At 39.7% G+C, this 19,635-nt stretch overlaps 1 long non-coding RNA gene across 1 annotated transcript in view; it reads left to right on the plus strand.

Moving 5' to 3' along the window:
* The window catches only part of LOC145505720 (uncharacterized), a 49,174-nt gene that overhangs the window by 19,301 nt on the left and 10,238 nt on the right, over nucleotides 1-19,635 (plus strand). Inside the window, exon 2 of the long non-coding RNA XR_014053233.1 lies at nucleotides 6,928-6,982. This is a non-coding gene — a long non-coding RNA (uncharacterized LOC145505720). The remainder of the gene's footprint in view (nucleotides 1-6,927; nucleotides 6,983-19,635) is intronic.

Here is a 19,635-nt window from a genome sequence, read left to right on the forward strand (position 1 = left end):
CTACTTCATGACCACTGAACAGATGGTACGTTTTCTGTTTTGTTTTTTCCCCCTTTTTCTAACCTCATCCTTTGTTCAATATTATTGAAGAACTAACAGTTTTTTCCTACCAAAGCATGTTGAGTCAAGATGCAGTTTTACAATCCAGACTAAAACAGAACAGTCAGGGAAGGCTGCTACACATCCTTGAGAACATGCTAACCTTTCAAAAAAAAACCAAAACCCTTACCCAGTGTGCATTTGTGGCTCTGAAATCTGGTAAATAATGTGTCGTTAATTAAAACCTCAGCTTCTTTGGGAAAGAACTGAACTTCCTTTGCCTTTTAAATTGGTAGACAAAGGAGTTCAGACCAAATTAAAGTGTTAGTAAGCCTTTGAAACATAAAACAAGTAAGATATTACCTCTAAGGACTAAATTATGCACTGATATTCTTTTGGGTTCTCACACAGGAATTTTAACTTTTTTTACTTTATTAAAAATCTAAGATATTTAGGCCATTAAATTTTATCTATGTAAGTTTGTTGTTCTTGTTTAATGAAGGTATCAGTGGTAGTCATTTCCCTCTTCCTCTTGAATTAGAATACCAGCTGTGGTGACTGTAACACTGTAGTCTGGGTTGATCCCTGGGGTTCCTTACCTACTGCTGTAGCCACAGCAAGGGTTTTTTTTTACCTTTCTTTCTGGAGCACATGTTTGTAAACCAAAGCTTGCTGACATTGAGTATCACCCAGGTTTTAGCTCTTGTCTTCACTATTATAGGGGCGCTACACCCAGGGTTGCCCTCTTTTCTCTACATCCTCAAAAATGCTGTTTTAATGGATTCTGTCTGATCTTCCTGAATCTTCTCTGGATCAGAATTAGCTTCTACTTTAATCTTCCCTTTAAATTCTCTTTACAGTTAAAGAAACTCCATGTGGCCTAGCCTGCGAACTTTGTCTTGGACTTTTTGTCCTTTGTTTACTTTCTTTGGCCACATTCCTTTTCATTGCTTTTGTTGTTGCTGATTTCTTCCCCCACTGTATCAAGTTCACTGATATTTCAGGCCTCTCATACTTGCTACTCCCTCTTCAAAGAATGCCCTTCTCTGGGTCTTCACAGAGCCACACTTCAACTCTTGGGTCTCAATCAGATACCACCTTTCCAGGTAGTCTCCAAATCTGCACCCTCTAGCTAAAAACTCATCATCACCCTTCCCCAGGTCCCTCGCCATCCCATTGAACTGTTCTCCTTCCTTCACAGCACCTACTGCTGTCTGAAGTGATCTTTGTCTTTAACTGTGTTTGTTGTCTGACTCCACACTCAGGAAGGTAAGCGCCATTAGGGCAGGAACCTGTCACTTCTGCTCTCCACAAAATCCCTGGTGTGTAGCACAGTTCCCATAGAGGCTTCATGAATAATTTCTTGAAGAAATAAGTGAATGAATCAATGACTGTCTTCATCCTCTTCTCTATCTACTTCAGTTCAGTTCAGTTCAGTCGCTCAGTCGTGTCTGACTCTTTGCGACCCCATGAAGTGCAGCACACCAGGCCTCTCTGTCCATCACCAACTCCCAGAGTCTACCCAAACCTATGTCCATCGAGTCGGTGATGCCATCCAACCATCTCATCCTCTGTCGTCCCCTTCTCCTCCTGCCCCCAATCCTACCCAGCATTAGGGTCTTTTCCAATGAGTCAACTCTTCACATGAGGTGGCCAAAGTATTGGAGTTTCAGCTTCAACATCAGTCCTTCCAATGAACACCCAGGACTGATCTCCTTTAGGATGGACTGATTGGATCTCCTTGCAGTCCAAGGGACTCTCAAGAGTCTTCTCTAACACCACGGTTCAAAAGCATCAATTCTGCGGTGCTCAGCTTTCTTCACCGTCCAACTGTCACATCCATACATGACCACTGGAAAAACCATAGCCTTGACTAGACAGACTTTTGTTGGCAAAGTAATGTCTCTGCTTTTAAATATGCTATCTAGGTTGGCCATAACCTTCCTTCCAAGGAGTAAGCGTCTTTTAATTTCATGGCTGCAATCACCATCAGCAGTGATTTTGGAGCCCCCCAAAAAAAGTCTGCCACTGTTTCCACTGTTTCCCCATCTATTTCCCATGAAGTGATGGGACCAGATGCCATGATCTTAGTTTTCTGAATGTTGAGCTTTAAGCCAACTTTTTCACTCTCCTCTTTCACTTTCATCAAGAGGCTCTTTAGTTCTTCTTCACTTTCTGCCATAAGGGTGGTGTCATCCGTATATCTGAGGTTGATTGATATTTCTCCCGGCAATCTTGATTCCAGCTTGTGTTTCTTCCAGCCCAGTGTTTCTCATGATGTACTCTGCATATAAGTTAAATAAGCAGGGTGACAATATACAGCCTTGACGTACTCCTTTTCCTATTTGGAGCCACCTATTTAATCTCACCAATTAATCAAGGTCCGTTTTTTTCTCCTATAAATATCCTTCGAGACAACTCTACTCCACAATGTCGTTTAAAACAGCAGTCCTCATTTTAAAAGTACGAGGCTACCTGTTATTAATAGAATTCCTCACGACTCTGCCCTAAGTTTCAGTGGCTAGTCCACTCCTCTGAATGATTAGCCTGGATTTAGGTTAGAATCAATCAGTTTTGACCTCATTCAGTTCTGAGAGACATTTTGGTGAATAAGTGAGTGAGTGTGTGTGTGTGTGTGTGTGTGTGTGTGTGTGTGTGTGTGTGTTCGTGCGCATGCTTAGTCCCTTAGCCATGTTCGACTCTTTGCAATGCCATGGATGTAGCCACCCAGGCTCCTATGTCCATGGGATTTTCCAGGCAAGAATACTGGAGTGGGTTGCCATTTCCACCCCAGGGCATCTCCCCAACCCAGGGATTGAATCTGTATATCTTGCGTCTCCTGCATTGGCAGATGATTCTTTATCACTGGGCCATCTGGAGCTCAGGCATTAGCCCCAAAATATTGCTCAGTATTCTCAAGAGTGCCACCAGCCTCTTCGAGACAATACATTCTAGTGTAATCCCCCCCTTTTCATACCAGCCTGCTCCAGACAGTGAGGAGTCCAACCCAGACCCATTCCAGAATGGTTGTTAACTGATATCAAACCAAGTTAAACCCTATATGCAATAGATAAAAAGAAATAAATAAATTTGGTACTTCTTGCTTTCCCATATTCTTCATTTTGAGCACCGTCTGTAGCAGTGTACCTCCTGCGTGGGATTCCAGGACCTGCTTTCCTAGATCTGGCACTTTCCAGCTATTCATACCTTCATACCCAGAAGGTGGCTTTGGGAATACAGCCTTAAGACTGCAGGCTCTCCTCTCTCTGCAAGTCTCCTATCACAAACACTGCCTTATGGACGGTGTGCGCCCCCTAAATCACTTCAGTAGTGTCTGACTCTTTGTGACCCCATGGACTGTAGCCCACCAGGCACCTCTGTCCATGGGATTCTCCAGGCAAGAATACTGAGTAGGTTGCCATGCCTTTCTCCAGGGTTATGGACAGTATCAGATCCTGAGTGTTTGCCAGCCATTGATTTGATACATTCCTTTGTGCTGGACTAAAAGAACCCTCAGGGCCTCTTCTCCACCTCCAGGAGTCTTAATTATAATAGCTTTTTAAGATAACCATCCACTTCGGTGTGTCACCCACAGGAATGAGAGGAGAGGTTAAAATTCTAGACCAGGTAAGAGGTGAAGGAGAGTCAACAGGTTGAGACTGGTGCTTCTGATGAGGAGCTTGTTGAGCAGCTCACATTCTGCTGGGTCTGTGGCCAAGGACTTCTCCCAGCTCTCGAGAACTGAATGAAAAAGCGACTTGAGCACCGTTTTGGGGGCAAAAAAGTAAAATGATCCACTTGAGGCTTTAGATTTCCTATGGTGATTTCTAAACGTCTGCATTCCCGATTGTTCTCTCAGCTTTTCAGCCATTTTCCCCCCGGAAGGCTCTCTTTGTCTCTTCCCACACCCGTTTCAGTGATAGTTTCTCTCCACGGCTTACTCAATCTGCATGCAGTTGCTCTCTCCCTGCCCCGTTTGTGTTTTCCTCATTCCCTTACCTGCTCTACCATTAAAAAAAAAAAAAAAAAAAGATCCCTCTTTTGGAATCTGTTATGTGTATAATGGACATACCACCTCAAAAATATTCCCTTCAGGAATAGAATAGAGGGAAAAACAGGAGGAAAAATGTTCAAAGAAGCTTGGATCTGTTTCTCATCTTCGCTTGTGTGGCAAAGAGAAGGACAGAGTCCAGGCTCTCCCTCTCTACAGAAAACCTACTCACCCTGGAGGTCTGCTCATCTTCCTTGATGGATTGGAGCCTAATTGTCTGTCTCAAGTCATTAGGCTACTAGATTGTTAGTGTACCTTTTATTTATGCTCTTCTCTATTAATATTATCATTATTAATATCAACCATAAGAAAAACAATGAAATTACCTATATTCTTTGTTATTATAACCTCCTCTAATCTTTAATTAGGTCATTAACTTTTTGCTATCATGAAAAAGGGTAGTGTAAAATATCAATATATTAAAAGATGAAGAAAGCTATTGCATCTTTTAATTAGGCATTCAGTGGGTATTTTGACAAAGAGAAATAGAAGATTTTGTATAAAATTAATTGATTCAAGTATAACTTTTCACACAAATGAAATGAAATGTGTAATTTCAGCTTTTTGAATGAAAAAATTGAAGATTGAAAATGAAAAATTCAAACCTCTTTGAGGTTTGAATAATAAACTATGTGTGGTGTGATTGTAAGATTGCATCTCAACTTTTCTAGAAAGCATGAAAAAATGCAGCTGCATTTTTTACCACAGTAACATTACAATCACTTGGTCTGTTGAAATTACAAGTCAAGAAGAAGCCTCTTGTCTCTGCATATAGATGTGAACTCTGTGGAATGGCACTATATTTTTTCAAGCTATTGAAGATGGGCTCGTTGCTAAACAGTTACAGGTTACTATTTATTGAGGTTTAGTTAGTGTGATAAGAGGATCCAAGGGGGAATTTTCCAAGACAGTTGAGTTTTAAATACACAATGTGAACTTAGCTGGAAAGAAGCATAGACATAAAAAAACAGGAGCTAGTACAGTGTTCTAACAGCACAGTGGTGAAAGGTAGCAAGAAATGAATAGTGAATGCAAATGTGAACCAATTCAGCCCAGAGCACCAAAGCAGTACTCAGATTTCTCTAATTAAGGTTCAAATAAAAAGGTGGGGAATCACTTATTTTTTGGAAACATAATGACTATGAAAACATAAATAATTTCTGGTGGAGAAAAACCCATGAGCTCTCTTCTGACTTGTAGCTTAAAAGGCTGCTTTTTGTTTCGTGCCATTCGGATAATAACAGCTCCCATTACTTCATTCCTAGCAATGATAGTGAATTTAATATGCTATCTTATTTGATCTTGTTGAATGACAGACATTTTACATGAGGATACAGAAGTTTAGTGAAGTTAAGTAAGCTGTGCTGCAGCTTAGGAGGTGAAACCAGGACTCAAACCTAGGTCTTACCAGATGCCAGAGCACTTGCCCATCACTACTGCCCTGTGCTGCCCCTTGTATTGGCAGTTTGCAGGCAGTGAGAAGGACACAAGATTTTTTTCAACCTGCAAACAGATGTGTACAACACTTTTGTGAGCTCACTTGTGAAAAACTAAACCAAAGCAAAAATACGAGAGCATTAAGGTTTAAGAAAACCTAAACAAAGCCAGTGGAATTCACAGTCTGAGTTTTTGTCTCATTTTTTTGATAGGTAATGAAATATGGTTGAACTTGGGAGCCTCTCAGAAAAGTGGAGACATTCTTGGGAAGAAATATGCAAAACACGATAATCCTTTGGACTGTTGTTCTTATAAAATATAGTAGTCTCTTTCAGACAGCAACAACAGTTAGTCATGACTTACACATTCTTCTTAAGATATATCAGAGTCCTTTTAAAGTTCCAAAATGTAATACTCAGCACAGAAATAGAGTAACAGATGTTATAACCAAATTAAGGGTTCTTCCCAGACATCTTTTATTGACATTAGAGTGGTACAGAGGCACACTAAAGCCTTTGAATAAAGTGCTACACTCTCAACCTGAGGATTTGGTAGAAAATAACTTCTGAAATTGATGTTTCAATTTCAACTGCTTGTGTAGGTGCTGAATTGCTTCAGTTGTGTCCGACTCTTTGCAACCCCATGGACTGAGGCCATCAGGCTCCCCTATACGTGGGATCCTCCAGGCAAGAATATTGGAGTGGGTTGCCATGACCCTCTCCAGGGGATCTTCCCAACCCAGGGATGGAACCCAGGTCTCTTAGATCTCCTGCATTGGCAGGCAGGATCTTTACTACTAGCACCACCTGGGAAGCCCTCAATTTCAATTATTCTATTCAAATTGATGCTTCTAACAAGTGGCTTTCTAGTTAATTAATATGTTTACAGATATTTTAATTCTTTCTTAATACCTTCTTTCTACTCTGTTCTCAAATTTATCACATTTCTGCAATAATTTGCCTATTGTCTCCCTCCCTCACTACACTGTGAGCCATTGAAGTGCAGGTGCTGTGTGTAAACCTTCTTTGTATATCCAGGTCTTGATAATGCCTGGTAACAAGTAGACACTGAAATTTTTACTTTTTGAAGCACATAACATAGAAGAGTTTTTCAACCTCAGCACTGTTGATACTTTGGGTCATATAATTCTTATTGGGGGGGTGGGTGCTGTAACATACATTGTAGGATCTATAACTGCACTCCTCACATCTACTCACTGGATGCCAGTGGTCCCCACCCACCTACCCAAAATATCTCCAAACGTTTCCATATGTCTCCTGAGGGGGACGAGGAATCACCCGCAATTGAAAACCACTGACAGACAAGAATGCACACACATGCACAGATAGAAACATGATGCTTTAATGTATTAATATATTTTTTCAAATTTCTTTGATTAGGCAACAAGTACACAGCATACAAGAATCTAAAGTATGAAAGGATATATAATAAAAGGTAAATTCCTCTCCCTCTTCCATCTCCCAGTCAGTTTTTTGTATATCATTCTAGACCTGAAATATCCAACAGATGCCACTAACATGTGATTGTTGTGAACTTAAGCTGTGACTTGTTCTAACTGAGATGTGCTAAGTATAAAATTTGTGATGGATTTTGAAGACTAAAAAAGTGTAAAATATATCATTAATAATTGTTTTACATTTACATGTTAGAATGACAATATCTTGGATATACTATGTAAAATAAAATATATAATTAAAATTTATTTCACCTTTAATAAAGCCATTTTACTACAGCTACTAGGAAATTTTAAATTACATATGTGACTTACATTATATTTTTGTTGTATGGTACTTTCAAATAAACTTTCTATGGAGCTATAAACATGCAGATATGCATATATAACGATAAACTTTAACATGTATACATTGTTTTATTTTATACTTAGCATAAAAATTGCATATGGTACTTAGTAAATACTTAATAGATACTCACTGATTGAATCAATAAATAATTGAGTGATTATATGTATACATATACAATTGACCCTTGAACAACTAGGAGGTTAAGTCCAAAATCTGTGTGTATTTTATACTTGACCCTCCAAATATGCTTGCTATTCCGCTGAATCTGAGGTCCCACATCCCCTCATTCAACCAGCCTTAGATAGTGTAATACTGTAGTATTAACTGTTGAAAAAAATTCACATGTAAGTGGACTCAAACAATTTGAATCCATATCACATCCACATACTTCATTTTATTCGAATGATACAAATATTTTATTATGATCTTCATTTATTTCATCTGTAAAATGGGCATAACAACAATATTGTTGTGAAAATTAAGTATTTATATAAGAACTTAGAATAATACCCATCAGATTACTATAATCACATATCATTACCCTTCCCTTCTTTGTTATCATTATTGTTTTTGTTGTTACCATTTTTTTAAGTAACTTTTTTAAAGATGAGGAAACCAAATATCAGGTAGGATAATGCCCCTAGGTTACAAAGCTGGCAGCTTGGCTGGTCAAAGCAGGAACCTTGCGCTTTGACTTACAAATTCATGCACTCATCTCCATCTCATGATGCCTCATTATAGTCATTTAAAAACACACAAAAAGAAAGCATGTACTGCACAGATCCTGTTTTTAAATTCCATTACCTTGTATCCAGTATCCTTACCTGGAGAATCCCATGGACAGAGTAGGCTGGTGGGCTATAGTCCACATGACTGAAGTGACTGATCTCCCAAACACGCACCTTATAAAAGGTACCAGCGCTTCCCAGATGGCACTAATGATAAACAATCTGCCTGCCAATGCAGGAGATGTAGGAGACATGGGTTCAATCCCTGTGTTGGCGAGATCCCCTGGAGAAGAAAATGACAACCCACTCCAGTATTCTTGGCTGGAAAATTCCATGGACAAAGGAGCCCCATGGGCTACAGTCCATTGGGCCACAAAGAGTCGGACACAACTAACTGACTGACACACACACATAAAAGGGACCAAGAATCTTAGAATATTGTCTACCTCCACTTCAGGATTAGGAAAGTACAAATCTGAAATATTTTGATATACCAGTAAGGATGTGCTCAAAAACTGGATATGCAGGAGCTTTGTGTACATTTCTGAAACTTTCAGGTAAATTTCCAGTAATTTCAATTATTTCAAAATATGAAGTCTAAAAAAATAGTAAAAACAATGAGGAAATTTTGTTTGGAATGTCAAAACACATATCTATGTAATTTATGGGTTAAAGAATTTATAGTGGAAGTTGATATTTAGAATTGAATGAAAGGAATTTACTTATCTAAATCTGTGGGATACAGCCATGATGGCAGTTGGAAGGAATTACAAAACTTTTAAAACTTATGTTAAAAATAGCATAAATATAATGGGACAAGTGGATATTATGTACCTCCAAATGTGATGCATTTAAGAAAGACATTATATCATCTTTTTAGTATTTTTGTCAAAAATATTTCAACTGCTTCTAATTGTGAGGAAGCAGTCAGACAAACTGAAATTGTGGACATTCTACAAAACACCTGGGCTAGATGCTTAAAAATGGTGGTCATGAAAGTCAAAGAAAAAAACCCAGAACCCACTTTTAGGTTAAAAAAAAGAAACAACACCTTTTTTTACCTAGAGTAAAAGAGGCTAGGGTAACCTATCACCTAAATGCAATGCTTGATCCTTGTTTGGGTCTTGAATTAAACAAACAAAAAGCTATAAACGTTATTCAGACAACTGGGGAAATTTGAATATAATATTACTACATAGTATTAAATTTCTTGATTGTGATAATGGTATTATGTTTGTGTGGAAGAGTATTTTTATTCTGTAAGGGTGACATATGACATGAGCAATGATATAGATAGAAAGATGATAGAACAGTGTGACAGATGTTAGCACTTGGACTAGAGGAGGAGTACTCTGATTTTTTTGTTTCTTTAGTGGCTTAGTCATGCCTGACTCTTGCGACCCCATAGATTATAGCCCACAAGGCTCCTCTGTCCATGGGATTTTCCAGGCAAGAATACTGAAGTTGGTTGCCATTTCCTTCTCCAGGGGATCTTCCAGGCTCAGGAATCGAACCTTCATCTCCTGCACCGCAGGTGAATTCGTTACCACTGAACCACCTGGGAAGCCCTGATGTGCTGTGCTGTGCTTAGTTGTTCAGTCATGTCTGACTCTTTGCAACCCCATAGACTAGCCCACCAGGCTCCTCTGTCCATGGGATTCTACAGGCAAGAATACTGGAGTGGGTGGCCACACCCTCCTCCAGGGGATCTTCCCAACCCAGGGATCAAACCCAGGTCTCGTTGCAGGCAGATTCTTTACCGTCTGAGCCACAAGGGATGGTCCAAAGCCCTAAGAGTTGAGTGTTAGTTATATTGTGAGGTTTTTATTGTTTTTATTGTTTTTTATTTTCTCATTATCTCAAGCTTTAAAATTTAACAAACATTTGTTAAGCTCTATGTGCTGAGAGCATAAAGATAAATAAACAAGGCTCTCTTCCCCAAGAAATCCTAGTTTTGTGGAAGAGTTAACATGATCATTGCTGCAGTACCTGCTGATAGTATAGATGCTAAAAAAAAAATACACAAAATAAGGAGGAAATTTTGTTAACAAAAGTTATTATTGCTATAAAAGCTCAAAAATAAAGAAAAACTTAGAAAATTAAATTCTTCTATGGCATCACCCAGAGATAATTTTGTCAACATTTTGCTGATTGATTTCCTTTCAATGCTCTTACTGTGCATTTCCCGTTCTTCTTTCTCACTGTCACTCTCACGCTCTCTCTTTCCAGTGGAGAATGGAAATACTAAATTGAAGTCACATTGTATTTTCAGTTTTGTTCTCTGACTCCTCCACTCACTATATCATTGTAGAATCTTTTCCATGACATTATATTTTTTTGAAATGTCCATTTTAATGGCTTCACAGTATTCAATTACATTATTGAAGATTTTGACCATTTCCAAATATTGTCTATTGTAAATAGTTATAATTAGGAAATGATTCAGAGAAAAAGTGTCTAAATGTCAAAGGAAAATGCTACTGTTAGTTTGAAAATGGGTAATTTTTTAAAAAAATAAATTTATTTATTTTAGTTGGGGGCTAATTACTTTACATTATTGTAGTGGTTTTTGCTCTACATTGACATGAATCAGCCATGGGTTTACATGTGTTCCCCATCCTGAACCCCCCTCCCACCTCCCTCCCCATCCCATCCCTCTGGGTCATCCCATTGCCCCAGCCCTGGGCATTTGTCTCATGCATCGAACCTGGAATGGTGTTCTGTTTCACATATGATAATATACATGTTTCAATGCTATTCTCCCAGAACATCCCACCCTCACCTTCTCCCTCAGAGTCCATAAGACTGTTCTATGCATCTGTGTCTCTTATTCTGTCTCGAATATAGGGTTATCATTACCATCTTTCAAATTCCGTATATATGCATTAGTATACTGTATTGGTGGTTTTTTTTTCTGGCTTACTTCACTCTGTATAATGGGCTCCAGTTTTATCCATCTCAGTAGAACTGATTCAAATGTATTCTTTTTAATAGCTGAGTAATACTCCATTGTGTATATGTACCACAGCTTCCTTATCCATTCGTCTGCTGATGGACATCTAGGTTGCTTCCATGTCCTGGCTATTGTAAACAGTGCTGCGATGAACATTGGGGTACACGCGTCCCTTTCAATTCTGGTTTCCTCAGTGTGTATGCCCAGCGGTGGGATTGCTGGGTCACATGGCAGTTCTATTCCCAGTTTTTTAAGGAATCTCCACACTGTTCTCCATAGTGGCTGTACTAGTTTGCATTCCCACCAACAGTGTAAGGGGGTTCCCGAAAATGGGTAAATTTTTATATACTCCTTTCATTTATAATGTAGCATGTAACCCTTATCTAATTTTCCAGTTTACAATCCTTATCTAATTTTCTAGTTTATAATACTGCTATATTCATTTCAGTTCAGTCGCTCAGTTGTGTCCGACTCTTTGCAACCCCACGGACTGCAGCACGCCAGACCTCCCTGTCCATCACCAAATCCTGGAGCTTGCTCAAACTCATGTCCATTGAGTTGGTGACGCCACCCAACCATCTTATCCTCTGTCATCCCCTTCTCCTCCTGCCTTCAATCTTTCCCAGCATCAGGGTCTTTTCCAATGAGTCAGTTCTTTGCATCAGGTGGCCAAAGTATTGGACCTTCAGCTTCAGCACCAGTCCTTCCAATGAATATTCAGGACTGATTTCCTTTAGGATGGACTGGTTGGATCTCCTTGCAGTGCAAGGGACTCTCAAGCACCTTCTCCAACACCACAGTTCAAAAGCATCAATTCTTCAGCACTCAGCTTTCTTTTTTTTTTTTCTTTTTTTTTTTTTTTTTTTATTATAAATTTATTTATTTTACTTGGGGGCTAATTACTTTACAATATTGTAATAGTTTTTGCCATACATTGACAAGAATCAGCCATGGGTTTACATGTGTTCCCCTTCCCGAACCCCCCACCCACCTCCCTCCCCCTCCCATCCCTCTGGATCATCCCACTGCCCCGGCCCCGAGCCCTTGTCACATGCATCGAACATGGAATGGTGCTCTGTTTCACATATGACAATACACATGTCTCAATGCCATTCTCCCAGAACGTCCCACCCTCACCTTCTCCCTCAGAGTCCATAAAATTGTTCCATGCATCTGTGTCTCTCATTCTGTCCCGCATATAGGGTTATCGTTACCATCTTTCAGATTCCATATATATGCATTAGTATACTGTATTGTTGTTTTTCTTTCTGGCTTACTTCACTCTGTATAATGGGCTCCAGTTTCATCCATCTCAGTAGAACCGGTTCAAATGTATTTTTTTTAATGGCTGAGTAATATTCCATTGTGTATATGTACCACAGCTTCCTTATCCATTCATCTGCTGATGGACATCTAGGTTGCTTCCATGTCCTGGCTATTGTAAACAGTGCTGCGATGAACATTGGGGTACACGCGTCTCTTTCAATTCTGGTTTCCTCGGTGTATATGCCCAGCAGTGGGATTGCTGGGTCATATGGCAGTTCTATTCCCAGTTTTTTAAGGAATCTCCACACTGTTCTCCATAGTGGCTGTACTAGTTTGCATTCCCACCAACAGTGTAAGAGGGTTCCCTTTTCTCCACACCCTCTCCAGCATTTATTGCTTGTAGACTTTTGGAGAGCAGCCATTCTGACTGGTGTGAAATGATACCTCATTGTGGTTTTGATTTGCATTTCTCTAATAATGAGTGATGTTGAGCATCTTTTCATGTGTTTGTTAGCCATCTGTATGTCTTCTTTGGAGAAATGTCTGTTTAGTTCTTTGGCCCATTTTTTGATTGGGTCATTTATTTTTCGGTAATTCAGCTGCAGAAGTTGCTTGTATATTTTTGAGATTAATTGTTTGTCTGTTGCTTCATTTGCTATTATTTTCTCCCATTCTGAAGGCTGTCTTTTCACCTTGTTTATAGTTTCCTTTGTTGTGCAAAAGCTTTTAATTTTAATTAGGTCCCATTTGTTTATTTTTGCTTTTATTTCCAATATTCTGGGAGGTGGGTCATGGAGGATCCTGCTGTGATTTATGTCGGAGAGTGTTTTGCCTATGTTTTCCTCTAGGAGTTTTATTGTTTCTGGTCTTACGTTTAGATCTTTAATCCATTTTGAGTTTATTTTTGTGTACGGTGTTAGGAAGTGTTCTAGTTTCATTCTTTTACAAGTGGTTGACCAGTTTTCCCAGCACCACTTGTTAAAGAGGTTGTCTTTTCTCCATTGTATATTCTTGCCTCCTTTGTCGAAGATAAGGTGTCCATATGTGCGTGGGTTTATCTCTGGGCTTTCTATTTTGTTCCATTGATCTATATTTCTATCTTTGTGCCAGTACCATACTGTCTTGATGACTGTGGCTTTGTAGTAGAGTCTGAAGTCAGGCAGGTTGATTCCTCCAGTTCCATTCTTCTTCCTCAAGATTGCTTTGGCTATTCGAGGTTTCTTATATTTCCATACAAATTGTGAGATGATTTGTTCTAGTTCTGTGAAAAATACCATTGGTAGCTTGATAGGGATTGCATTGAATCTGTAGATTGCTTTGGGTAGAATACTCATTTTCACTATATTAATTCTTCCAATCCATGAACACGGTATATTTCTCCATCTGTTTGTGTCCTCTTTGATTTCTTTCATCAGTGTTTTATAGTTTTCTATATATAAGTCTTTTGTTTCTTTAGGTAGATATATTCCTAAGTATTTTATTCTTTTTGATGCAATGGTGAATGGTATTGTTTCCTTAATTTCTCTTTCTGTTTTCTCATTATTGGAGTATAGGAATGCAAGGGATTTCTGTGTGTTAATTTTATATCCTGCAACTTTACTATATTCATTGATCAACTCTAGTAATTTTCTAGTAGAATCTTTAGGGTTTTCTATGTAGAGGATCATGTCATCTGCAAACAGTGAGAGTTTTACTTCTTCTTTTCCTATCTGTATTCCTTTTATTTCTTTTTCAGCTCTGATTGCTGTGGCCAAAACTTCCAAAACTATGTTGAATAGTAGTGGTGAAAGTGGGCATCCTTGCCTTGTTCCTGACTTTAGGGGAAATGCTTTCAATTTTTCACCATTGAGGATAATGTTTGCTGTGGGTTTGTCATATATAGCTTTTATTATGTTGAGATATGTTCCTTCTATTCCTGCTTTCTGGAGGGTTTTAATCATAAATGGATGCTGAATTTTGTCAAAGGCTTTTTCTGCATCTATTGAGATAACCATATGGTTTTTTTCTTTCAATTTGTTAATGTGGTGTATTACATTGATTGATTTGCGGATGTTAAAAAAACCTTGCATTCCTGGGATAAAGCCCACTTGGTCATGATGTATGATCCTTTTAATATGATGTTGGATTCTGTTTGCTAGAATTTTATTAAGGATTTTTGCATCTATGTTCATCAGTGATATTGGCCTGTAGTTTTCCTTTTTTGTGACATCTTTGTCTAGTTTTGGAATTAGGGTGATGGTGGCCTCATAGAATGAGTTTGGAAGTTTACCATCTTCTGCAATTTTCTGGAAGAGTTTGAGCAGGATAGGTGTTAGCTCTTCTCTAAATTTTTGGTAGAATTCCGCTGTGAAGCCGTCTGGTCCTGGGCTTTTGTTTGCTGGAAGATTTCTGATTACACTTTCGATTTCCGTGCTTGTGATGGGTCTGTTAAGATCTTCTATTTCTTCCTGGTTCAGTTTTGGAAAGTTATACTTTTCTAAGAATTTGTCCATTTCTTCCAAGTTGTCCATTTTATTGGCATATAGCTGTTGGTAGTAGTCTCTTATGATCCTTTGTATTTCTGTGGAATCTGTTGTGATCTCTCCATTTTCATTTCTAATTTTGTTGATCTGATTCTTCTCCCTTTGTTTCTTGATGAGTCTGGCTAATGGCTTATCAATTTTGTTTATCTTCTCGAGAAACCAGCTTTTAGTTTTGTTGATTTTTGCTATGGTCTCTTTTGTTTCTTTTGCATTTATTTCTGCCCTAATTTTTAAGATTTCTTTCCTTCTACTGACCCTGGGGCTTTTCATTTCTTCCTTCTCTAGTTGCTTTAGGTGTAGAGTTAGTTGATTTATTTGATTTTTTTCTTGTTTCTTGAGGTACGCCTGTATTGCTATGAACCTTCCCCTTAGTATTGCTTTTACAGTGTCCCATAGGTTTTGGGTTGTTGTGTTTTCATTTTCATTCGTTTCTATGCATAATTTTATTTCTTTTTTGATTTCTTCTGTGATTTGTTGGTTATTCAGAAGCGTGTTGTTTAGCCTCCATATGTTGGAACTTTTAATAGTTTTTTTCCTGTAATTGAGGTCTAATCTTACTGCATTGTGGTCAGAGAAGATGGCTGGGATGATTTCAATTTTTTTGAATTTACCAAGGCTAGATTTATGGCCCAGGATGTGATCTATCCTGGAGAAAGTTCCATGTGCACTTGAGAAAAAGGTAAAATTGATTGTTTTGGGGTGGAAACTCCTGTAAATATCAATTAAATCTAATTTGTCTATTGTATCATTTAAAGTTTGTGTTTCCTTGTTAATTTTCTGTTTAGTTGATCTATCCATATGCGTGAGTGGAGTATTAAAGTCTCCCACTATTATTGTGTTATTGTTAATTTCCCCTTTCATACTTGTTAGTATTTGCCTTATATATTGTGGTGCTCCTATGTTGGGTGCATATATATTTATGATTGTTACGTCTTCTTCTTGAATTGATCCTTTGATCTTTATGTAGTGTCCTTCTTTGTCCCTTTTCACATCCTTTATTTTAAAGTCTATTTTATCTGAAATGAGTATTGCGACTCCTGCTTTCTTTTGGTCTCCGTTTGCATGGAATATGTTTTTCCATCCTTTCACTTTCAGCCTGTGTGTGTCCCTAGTTTTGAGGTGGGTCTCTTGTAGACAGCATATATAGGGGTCTTGTTTTTGTATCCATTCAGCAACCCTTTGCCTTTTGGTTGGGGCATTCAACCCATTTACATTTAAGGTAATTATTGATAAGTATGATCCCGTTGCCATTTACTTTGTTGTTTTGAGTTCGTGTTGAAACATCCTTTCTGTGTTTCCTGTTTAGAGAAGATCCTTTAGCATTTGCTGGAGAGCTGGTTTGGTGGTGCTGAATTCCCTCAGCTCTTGCTTGTCTGTAAAGCTTTTGAATTCTCCTTCATATCTGAATGAGATCCTTGCTGGGTACAGTAATCTGGGTTGTAGATTATTCTCTTTCATTACTTTAAGTATGTCCTGCCATTCCCTTCTAGCCTGAAGGGTTTCTATTGAAAGATCAGCTGTTATCCTTATGGGGATCCCCTTGTGTGTTATTTGTTGTTTTTCCCTTGCTGCTTTTAATATTTGTTCTTTGTGTTTGATCTTTGTTAATTTGATTAATATGTGTCTTGGGGTGTTTCGCCTTGGGTTTATCCTGTTTGGAACTCTCTGGGTTTCTTGGACTTCTGTGACTATTTCTTTCCTCAATTTAGGGAAATTCTCAACTATTATCTCCTCGAGTATTTTTTCATGGCCTTTCCTTTTATCTTCTTCTTCTGGGACTCCTATGATTCGAATGTTGGGGCGTTTCATATTGTCCCAGAGGTCCCGGAGGTTTTCCTCATTTCTTTTGATTCTTTTTTCTTTTTTCCTCTCTGCTTCGTTTATTTCCATCATTCTATCTTCTACCTCACTTATCCTATCTTCTGCCTCCGTTATTCTACTGTTGGTTCCCTCCAGAGTGTCTTTTATCTCCTTTATTTCATTATTCATTCTATATTGATTCCTTTTTATTTCTTCTAAGTCCTTGATAAACATTTCTTGCATCTTCTCAATCTTTGTCTCCAGGCTATTTATCTGTAAGTCCATTTTGCTTTCAAGATTTTGGATCATTTTTATTATCCTTATTCTAAATTCTTTTTCGGATAGATTCCCTATCTCCTCCTCTTTTGTTTGGCTTTGTGGGCATTTCTCATTTTCCTTTACTTGCTGAGTATTTCTCTGCCTTTTCATCTTGTTTAGATTGCTGTGTTAGGCGTGGCCCTTCTGTATTCTGGTAGTATGAAGTTCCTCTTTGTTGTGGAGGTTCCTCACTGCGGTTGGGGTTGGACAGGTGGCTTGTCAAGGTTTCCTGGTTGGGGGAGCTTGTGTCGGTGTTCTGGTGGGTGGAGCTGGATTTCTGCTCTCTTGAGTGCAATGGAGTGACCAGTATTAATTTTTGAGATGTCTATGGATTTGGTGTGCCTCTGGGCAGCCTGTATATTGATGCTCAGGTCTATGTTCCTGCGTTGCTGGAGAATTTGCGTGGTATGTCTTGCTCTGGAACTTATTATCTCTTGGGTGGAGCTTGGTTTCAGTGAATTTATGGAGGCTATTGGATGGTCTCTTATTAATTAATGTTTCCCCTGGCTTTCAGTCTTATTCTTGCAGTAGCCTCAAGACTTCTCCTTCCATACAGCCTCAATAATAAAACTTTTAGGTTAATGGTGAAAAGATTCTCCACAGTGAGGGATACCCAGAAAGGTTCACTGAGTTACATGGAGAGATGAGGTGGGGGGGGTGGGTTGAAGTGACCAGGAGGGGAAGAGGGGAATTCAAATGTGGAGAGAGCAATCTAGCCAGTAAGCACTTCCCTCTGTGCTTTCCACAGTTTGGAACCCTCAGAGTGATTCACAGAGATACATAGAGAGGGGGGAGGAAGGTAACAGAGGTGAGCATGAGTAGAAAGGGAGGAATTAAGAGGGGAGAGAGAGATCTGGGCAGTATCCTGTTCCTGAAGTGTTCTCCGGTACCCAGAACACCCTCAGAGATTCACAGAATTGGGTTGAGAAGAGAAGGAGGAGGGTGGGAGATAGAGGTTCCCTGGGGGAGAAGAAAGAGCATCAATAGGGGGAGAGAGTGATCAGGCCAGTGATCACACTCCTGAGTAAAAATGGGTCCTAAAGATTGGGTTCTTAAATGTACAAAGTTGATATCAAATATGTAAAACACAGATTAAAAATCTAGAGCAGAGGTTAGACTCTTATAAAACTTACAATCTAAAAAAAAAAAAAAAAGAAAGAAAGAAAAAAGGGAACAGTGTAAAAAGAAAAAAAAACAGTAAAACAGTAAAAAAAGAAACAGTAAAAAAATGTAGAACAGGAAAAAAACATTAAAAAAAAAAACACAAAAGGTATAAGATATATGTATGTAGTTTGCTTCAAAAATAGGGGTTTTTTTTTTTTTTTGCAAGTTAATAGTGGGTTATGAAAATGAAAGTTAAAGGTGTAATAGAGGACTTGAAGAAAAAGGAAAGAAGAGAAAAAAAAATTTTTTTTAATTAAAAAAAATAATTAAAAAAAAAATTAAAAAAAATAATAATAGTAAAAAATATATATATCCCGGACTTTCTCTGGAGCTGTTGTGAGCAGTGTGGGGTCTGCTCAGTTTTAGATAGATCCTTATTCCTGCTTATACTTTTCAAGATCTGTAGGTCCTTTTTAATGCAGTCGGTATTAGCTACAGGGATCTTAATCTGTTGGCCTGTCCCTTCCAAAGCACTTCCCTCTGTTTATTTGGCTTCTGTTTGGAGATCTCTTCAGTATCTAATTTCCGCCCTGCAACAAAGCGGTGGAGGTGATCTCTTTAGGTTCGCTTGTTCAATCGTGCTGTGGGGAGGAAGGAACACTGCAATTCTGGCGTGTGTGTGGTAAGCTCGCAGTGTCTCGGCCGCACTGGGTTCGCCCCCGCTCACGGCGTGTGTGCTTTCCCCGTCTACCCTGCTCAGGCTTCAGGTTACTCGGCCGGGGAGCGGGCCCTGAGCTGCGTGCACTTCCCAGGACTAAGCCGCTCAGGTTCAGGCTCCCGGTTACTCCACAAAGGCGCAGACTCGATTTTGCCCGCGGCTTGTGCCGTTCCCGGTCGGAGCTGCCCAGGCGGCCAGGAGTTTGGCGAGGGCGCTGTCCCCTGTTGGGGCGGTGCGGCTTATCACCTCCCTGGTCCCCGCCTCGGTTTAGGGCGCGCCCGGCTCCGGTGTGCTTTGTGTCGGTTCTGGGGAGCTGGTCTCTGGCTGCGACCCTCCCGGCTGCTGTCGACCCTCCGGGATCTCAGTCAGTCTTTGCTTAAAAACTGGGAGCCTGTTTGCAGTTTGGTAGGGGGTGCCCTCTCTGGAGCCGAGTTTGCCCCTTTCCGGCTCTGGCGGGCCCCGCCTACCCGCTGTGTCCGGCGGGGGATGGCGCGGTCCGCAGCCGGCTAGCTCTCCTCTGGTATCGCTCAGTCCTTTGTTCTGTGAGCGGGCCGGCAGTGCCTTAGAGTTGGGCTTTTCGCGGGATAGTTCTCTCTCTCTCTCGCTGTCCCACAGTTTAGGTTACTATCTCACGTTAGCTCCCTCAGATTGCCCTCGGGGCACTCGGGCCCGGTCCTTACCCTAGGCAATGCCGCCCGCTCCTCTCCGTTCAGCCCCCACTTGCTGGTGGCGGATGATGCGAGCGTCTGGGGTTCTTTGCTGGGAGTTGCTTTAGGCACGTAATCTGTGGATTTTATTTATTTTTTCCTCCCAGTTACGTTGCCCTCCGAGATAAAAAATCCTCCCCCACACCCGCCGGTGAGAGGGTTTCCTGGT

The sequence above is a fragment of the Giraffa tippelskirchi genome, chromosome 1 (genome assembly GCF_054371585.1).
Source record: "Giraffa tippelskirchi isolate mGirTip1 chromosome 1, T2T-mGirTip1v1.2.pri, whole genome shotgun sequence".
NCBI lineage: Eukaryota > Metazoa > Chordata > Mammalia > Artiodactyla > Giraffidae > Giraffa > Giraffa tippelskirchi.